This window comes from Triturus cristatus, chromosome 5_2 (assembly GCF_964204655.1).
Source record: "Triturus cristatus chromosome 5_2, aTriCri1.1, whole genome shotgun sequence".
NCBI classification, from domain to species: domain Eukaryota; kingdom Metazoa; phylum Chordata; class Amphibia; order Caudata; family Salamandridae; genus Triturus; species Triturus cristatus.
In genome coordinates this window covers 526,951,085-526,958,325 of record NC_140588.1, presented here as the reverse complement: position 1 = coordinate 526,958,325, position 7,241 = coordinate 526,951,085, and the positions used below count along the sequence as shown (strand labels likewise).

Genomic DNA, 7,241 nt, shown 5'->3' with positions numbered 1-7,241 from the left:
CCAGGACTCCAGGAGGTCGGGCGCATTCCCGCCTAGGGTCCCCTCCGTCACTCGGAGCACGCTGGTTACCAGAAAGTGGGGTGGCCTGCCTCTGAATTTGTAGGGGCAGGGTATGCCAGGAACACCCCTCCGGGGCTGGTTGTTGTCTGCCATGGACCAGATGGGCTGGCCTCGGACAACACCTCCCAGTCGTCTGGGGGCTTCCTCCTCCGGCCCACGGCGTGGCAAAGTGCCCAGGACGAGCTCCATGGGTCCCGAACAGTCCTCCCCCGGGCGTCTGGGCCCAAGAGCTCCAGTGGTCCTCCCCATGCCTGAGGCCAAGCCGGGGTCCCCATGCACCCCTGTAAGAGGAGCCCCCCCGAGCCCTGCGAGGGTGGGCAGGTGGGACCCCTACCACGAAGGCCCGGGGCGGGCAGATGGGCATCCTTTCTGTCCCGACCATCTGGTCGCAACTTTCCCCTCGGCCATCTGGTCACACGCAATGCTTTCCAATGGGGCGACCAGATGGCCGGGCCGGCCTGGAAGTCCCGATGAGGGCTCATTTGCCTCCCGGATCTCAGCCAGGGCTCCAGGAGGTCGAGCGCGTACGTGCCTAGGGTCCCCTCTGTCACTCGGAACGTGCGGGTTACCAGAAAGGGGGGTAGCCTTCCTCTGGATTACTAGGGACAGGGTACTCTGTGACCCCTCTCGGCCTAGCGGTCCTCAGCTGGCAGCCGTGGGTCTGTGCTGGGTCCAGGGACCCAGGGGAAGGTGGCCTCCCCATCCCAGGCTCCGCCCTCGGTCCTGCTGTGTTTCAGGGTGCCCGAACGAGGTCCCGCTGGCCCGGGGAGGCTTTCCCTTTGCCTCTGGGCCCGGGAGCCCCGGCTGGGTCCAGGGGCTCCACTGGGCCCCAGCTTGTGTGCTCTGGCCCTGGGCCCCGTCCCCTCGCCTGCTGTCCCCCAAAGGCCTCAGATGGGGTTTCATCATGCCCGGGGAGCCTCCCCTTGCTCGGCTGGGTTCAGGGGCTCCCTGCAGCCCTGGGGTGGGTGACCTCCCCACACCGGGCTCTGTCCTCAGTCCCGCCATGTGGCAGGGTGCCTGGGATGGTATCCGGCGGGCCCGGGGAGGCTTCCCCTGCGCTTCTGGGCCTGGGAGCCCCGGCTGGGTCCAGGGGCCCTGCCGGGCCCCGGGTCGGCTGGTCCGGCCCCAGACCCCGTCCCCCAGCCTGCTGGACCACAAAAGGGCTGGGACGGGGTTTTGTCATGCCCGGGGAGCCTCCCTCTGCTCAGCTGGGTCTGCGGCTCCCAGGGGCCCCGGCTCTGTTCTCGGTCCTGCTGCATGGCAGGGTGCCCAGGATGGGGGTCCGGCAGGCCCGGGGAGGCTTTCCCTGCACCGCCAGGCCTGGGAGCCTCGGCTGGGTCCAGGGGCCCTGCCAGGCCCCGGGTCGGGGGCTCTGGCCCTGGGCCCCGTTCTCCGGCCTGCGGCACTGCCAAAGGCCCGGGACGGGGTTCCGTTTTGCTCGGGAAGCCTCCCCGTGCTTGGCTGGGTTCAGGAGCTCTGTCCGGGGCCCCTGAGGGCCCCGGGGAGGTCGGCCTCCCCACCCCGGGCTCTGTCCTGGGTCCTGCCACGTGGCAGGGTGCCCGGGACGGGGTCCGGCAGACCCGGGGAAGCTTCCCCTGGGCCTCCAGGCCTGGGAGCCTCAGCTGGGTCCTGGGGCCCACCGGGCCCCGTGTCTAGGACTCTAGCCCTGGGCCCCGTTCCCCGGCCTGCAGCACTGCCAAAGGCCCGGGACAGGGTTCCATTGTGCCCGCGGAGCCTCCCCTTGCTTGGCTGGGTTCAGGAGCTCCGGCCGGGGCCCCCGACTGCCCCGGGGAGTGCGACCTCCCCACCCTGGGCTCCGTCCTGGGTCCTGCTGCGTGGCAGGGTGCCCAAGACGGGGTCCGGTGGGCCCGGGGAGTCTTCCCCTGCCCCTCCAACCCTGGGCCCCATTCCCCGGCATGCCACTCCACCAAGGGCCCAGAACAGGGGGCTGTCAGTGCCGTGCAGGCCTCCCCTGCTTGTCAAGGTGTTCGTGGGCCCGGGTCGGAGGGCCCATTTAGTCCCCCTCGCTGCCTCCATGGCACCCGGGTGGGAGGGTGGGGGTGGGCTCCCACGCCGAGCGCCTGGTAATGTTTTTTTTCTCCCAAAGGTGCTGTCTGACTCCCAGAGGGGAAGCCTTGAACGGGGCGCCCGGGCCGTCTCGCCGCGTGGACGGCGGACGGACGGCGTCGCCTTCCTGCCGCCTCTCCTGCGCCCACATGTGGGCAAATGTTTTTTAAAAGCTGCCTGTGACTCTTGGCAGTGGATCACTCGGCTCATGCATCGATGAAGAACGCAGCTAGCTGTGAGAATTAGTGTAAATTGCAGGACACATTGATCATCGACACTTCAAACGCACCTTGTGGCCCCGGGTCCCTCCCAGGGCTACGCCTGTTTGAGGGTCGCTCAATCGTCCATCGCCCCGGGGCTTCCCCGGGACGCTGCTGGGGCCATCGCAGGGTGAGCTCCGCTTCCCTTTCGTCCCCCCACAAGGTCAGACCCCCCGATCACCCATGGCAGGGTCCCTCGCGGGGTCCTGCCACAGAGGTACGCCGCCGGCGCACCTGACCCCCGAGAAGGGGCCTGGCAACCGTTCAGCTCCGGGCCCATCTCGGGTGCCTGGATGCATGCCACGCGTGGCTGTCCATGGTGTTCCACTGGCTGCCCGCGCGTACGCTCCTCGGGCACCCTCCTCCGCGGCCGGCTTCCCAACGAGGATGAAATCCCTCCAGATGCAATCCAGGGAAAGAGAGCGCGAGCTGCCGGGTATGCCAGGCCCCTGCTCTGGCAGGGAGCTGGCCTTTCCCGGGTCTCCCTTAACACTCCGGCGTTTTCTTCCGACTACAACCTCAGTTCAGACCTGGCGACCCGCTGAATTTAAGCAAATTACTAAGTGGAGGAAAATAAACTAACCAGGATTCCCCCAGTAACGGTGAGTGAAGAGGGAAGAGCCCAGTGCCGAATACCCGCCAGGCGGCGGGCGCGGGAAATGTGGCATACAGGAGACTGACTCACTGGCGTCGCTCAGGGGGCCCAAGTCCTTCTGATGAAGGCTCACCCCGCGGATGGTGTTAGGCCAGTAGCGGCCCCTGGCGCGCCGGGATCGGGTCTTCTCTGAGTCGGGTTGCTTGTGAATGCATCCCAAAGTGGGTGGTAAACTCCCTCTAAGGCTAAATACGAGCGCAAGACCGATAGCCAACAAGTACCATAAGGGAAAGTTGAAAAGAGCTTTGAAGAGAGAGTTCAAGAGGGCGTGAAACCATCGAGAGGTAAACGGGTGGGGTCCGTGCAGTCCACCCCGAGGATTCAACACGGCGGGAAGGTCGGTGGCCCGGGAGTTCCAGATCCCCTCCATGGAATCGGCGCCCGGGCCCTACCCGGCCCCCGCAGGGCGCATTTCCTCTGCGGCAGTGTGCCGCGACCGGCTCCGAGTTGGCTGGGAAGGCTTTGGGGTGACAGGTGGCCCGCCACTCTGGCGGAGGGTGTTATAGCCCCCCTGGCAGCAGATTCACTGTGTCCATGGGGCCGAGGGAGATTCGACCGCCTCCATGCCCTCCCCCAGGCACACGTTCCCAACCGTCCCTTGGAGCGCGCCGGGGCGGTTGAAGGGGGGACTTGGCCCCCTTCTCCCGGCGCTACTGTCGACTGAGGCAGACTGTTCTCAGTGGGCCCTGACCGTGTCACCTCACTGGGCGGGGAGGCCCGCGCTGGGCGCCAGGGGTCTGTGGCGATGTCGGTTACCCACCTGACCCGTCTTGAGTCAGAGGGCCGAGTGAAACCCTGTGGCGCAATGAAGGTGAGGGCCGGGGCGCATCGGCTGAGGTGGGATCCCGCCACGCTTCCAGCAGCAGGCGCACCACTGGCCCATCTTGCCCGCTCCATCGGGGAGGTGGTCATGAGTGTGCGTGATAGGACCCGAAAGATGGTGAACTATGCCTGGGCAGGGCAAAGCCAGAGGAAACTCTGGTGGAGTTCTCTAGTGGTCCTGACATGCAAATCGGTCATCCGACCTGGGTATAGGGGCGAAAGACTAGTCGAACCATCTAGTAGCTGGTTCCCTCCGAATTTTCCCTCAGGATAGCTGGCGCTCGGAGCCCCCAGTTTTATCTGGTAAAGCGAATGATTAGAGGTCTTGGGGCCAAAACAATCTCAACCTATTCTCAAACTTTAAATGGGTATGAAGCCTGGCTCGCTGGCGTGGAGCCAGGCATGGAATGCGAGTGCCTAGTGAGCCACTTTTGGAAAGCAGAACTGACGCTGCGGGATGCACTGAACGCCGGGTTAAGGCACCCGATGCCGACGCTCATCAGACCCCAGAAAAGGTGTTGGTTGAAATAGACAGCAGGACGGTGGCCATGGAAGTCGGAATCCGCTAAGGAGTGTGTAACAACTCACCTGCTGATTCAACTAGACCTGAAAATGGATGGCGCTGGAGCGTCAGACCCATACCCGGCCGTCACCGGGGCTGAGAGCGCAGGGGCTAAGCCTCGACGAGTAGGAGGGCCGCTGTGTGTGCACGGAAGCCCGGGGCTAGGGCCCAGGTAGAGCCGCCACAGGTGCAGATCTTGGTGGTAGTAGCAAATATTCAAACAAGAACTTTGAAGGCCGAAATAGAGAAGGGTTCCATGTGAACAGCAGTTGAACATGGGACAGTCGGTCCTAAGAGATGGGCGAGCGCTGTTTGGAAGAGACGGGCGATGGCCTCCGTTGCCCTCGGGCAATCGAACGGGAGTCGGGATCAGATCCCTGAACCCGGAGAGGCGGAGACAGGAGCCCTCGCGGCGTCCAGTGCGGTAACACAAACGATCCCGGAGAAGCCACAGGGAGCCCCGGGGAGAGTTCTCTTTTCTTTGTGAAGGGCAGGGCGCCCTGGAATGGGTTCTCCCCGAGAGAGGGGCCCGAGCCTTGGAAAGCATTGCGGTTCCGGCGGCATCTGGTGAGCTCTCACTGGTCCTTGAAAATCCGGGGGAGATGGTGTAAATCTCGTACCGGGCCTTACCCAAATCCGCAGCAGGTCTCCAAGGTGAACAGTCTTAGGCATGTTGGAACAATGTAGGTAAGGGAAGTCAGCAAGTCAGATCCGTAACTTCAAGATAAGGATTGGCTCTAAGGGCTGGGTCGGTCGGGCTGGGGTGCGAAGCGAGGCTGGGCGCGTGCTGCGGCTGGACGAGGTGCCTACCTCCGGGGCGGCAGCGACTCTGGACGCGAGCTGGGCCCTTCCTGTGGATCGCCCTAGCTGCGGTGATCGCCTCTCCCCATGCCCTGTCCCCGGGGGCGCGGGGCTGGCGTTCTGCCTCGGCCAGCACCTAACAGATGACTTAGAACTGGTGTGGACCAGTGCGTGAGCCCCCCTCCTGCAAGCCAGCCGAGGGTCCGGGCGCTGGGAACTGGGGTCCACCAGGGCCCAGGGAGGCTCTCCCCGGCCTGGCTAGGGTTCGGAAGCTGAGACCGGGCCCGGGGCTTGAACTCCATCCAGCGGGCCCCGGGGTACGTGAGCCCCCGTCCTGCAAGCCATTGGAAGGTCTGGGCACTGGTTAAGGGGGTCCATCAGGGCCCAGGGAGGCTCTCCCCAGCCTGGCTAGGGTTTGGAAGCCGGGACAGGGACCGGGTCTCGAGCTCCGTCCGGCAGGCCATGGGGTGTGGCAGCCCCCCGTCCTGCAAGTCAGCCGAGTGTCCCGACGCTGGGGACGGGGGTCCATCAGGGTCCGGGGAGGCTCTCCCCGGCCTGTCTAGGGTTCGGAAGCTGGGACAGGGCCTGGGTCTTGAGCTCCGTCTGGTGGTCCCCGGGGTGCGGGAGCCCCCCCCATCCTGCAAGCCAGCCGAGAGTCCGGGTGCCTGGGACGGGGGTCCACTGGGGCCCGGGGAGGCTCTCCCCAGCCTGGCTAGGGTTCAGAAGCTGGGACCCGACCCGGGGCTTGAGCTCTGTCCGGAGGGCCCCCAGGGTGCATGAGCCCCCATCCTGCAAGCCATCGGAGGCTCCGGGCACTGGGGACAGGGGTCCACCGGGGCCTGGGGAGGCTCTCCCCAGCCTGGCTAGGGTTCGGAAGCTGGGACTGGGCCCTGGGCTTGAGCTCTGTCCGGCAGGCCCGGGGTGCATGAGCCCCCCATCCTGCAAGCCAGCCGAGGGTCTGGGTGCTGGGGACATGGGTCCACCGGGGCCCGGGCAGGCTCTTGCCGGCCTGGCTAGGACTCAGAAGCTGGGACAGGCCCCGGGGCTTGAGCTCCACCTGGCAGGCCCATGTGTTTGGGAGACCCCTTCCTGCAAGCCAGCCAAGGTTCTGGGCACTAGGGACGGGGTCTACCGGGGCCTGGGGAGGCTCTACCCAGCCTGGCTAGGGTTCAGATGCTGGGACCGGGTCTGGGGCTTGTACTCTGTCTGGCGGGCCCCGGGGTGCATGAGCCCCCCATCCTGCAAGCCATCAGAGGGCCCGGGCGCTGGTGACGGGGGTCCACCGGGTCCTGGGGAGGCTCTCCCCGGTCTGGCTAGGGTTCGGAAGCTGGGACCCCACCATGAGCATCACAGCACCACACCCACCCCCTAGTCCCCCCCGCACTATGGTGGAATTTGCGCTGCAGCGAAGGGGTTATCAAGTATCATTTTTCTCATTCTGCAAAATTAGATCCACAGACTGCTCCCCAGCTTTTACGATGGTTTTATAGTCCATGCAGAAGGCAGCAAAATGCTTTAGGGGGCAGGGGCTGGAAGTCTGAATACTAATGAGCCCTCCTTTGTTTTTTCTGGGCAATTTTAGGTGGCTTCTTGTGGTAGGATTTCAAGTGGTACAAAAAAACCTGCTGTTCCCTGAGATAATGTCTTCACACATATTCTGCACCTCCTGGTACCTCCTGTAAGTCCAATGCAGCGGAATTCCTGAGTGCTTGTTAAATGTCCAGGCCCCTTTCTCCACTATTCTGCAAAAGTGACTGCTAGTTAAAAAAACCATAGAAATTCAGTGTACAAACCACAGGGATGTTATAGTTAGAAATCAGCATTTAAAAACACTTAGAAATTCACTTAAAAAAACACAGGTTTCTAGGACGTTATAGTTAGAAATTAGCATTTAAAAACCTTATAAATTCACTGAAAAAGCAGGTTTCAGGGACGTTATAGTTAGAAATTTGAATTTAAAAAACCTCCCAAATTCACAGAAAAAAACAAAGGTTACAGGGACGGTACAGTTAAG

General features: G+C 63.5%; 1 non-coding gene and 1 pseudogene across 1 annotated transcript; both read left to right on the top strand.

Annotated features, from left to right (window-relative positions):
- Positions 1-2,308: 2,308 nt before the first annotated feature.
- LOC146823252 (5.8S ribosomal RNA) lies at positions 2,309-2,462 on the top strand. The gene has a single exon (XR_014962342.1). It is a non-coding gene; the product is annotated as a 5.8S ribosomal RNA (ribosomal RNA).
- Positions 2,463-2,901: 439 nt separating this feature from the next.
- Positions 2,902-5,451, top strand: LOC146823251 (28S ribosomal RNA; annotated as a pseudogene).
- The last annotated feature ends 1,790 nt before the right edge of the window (positions 5,452-7,241 follow it).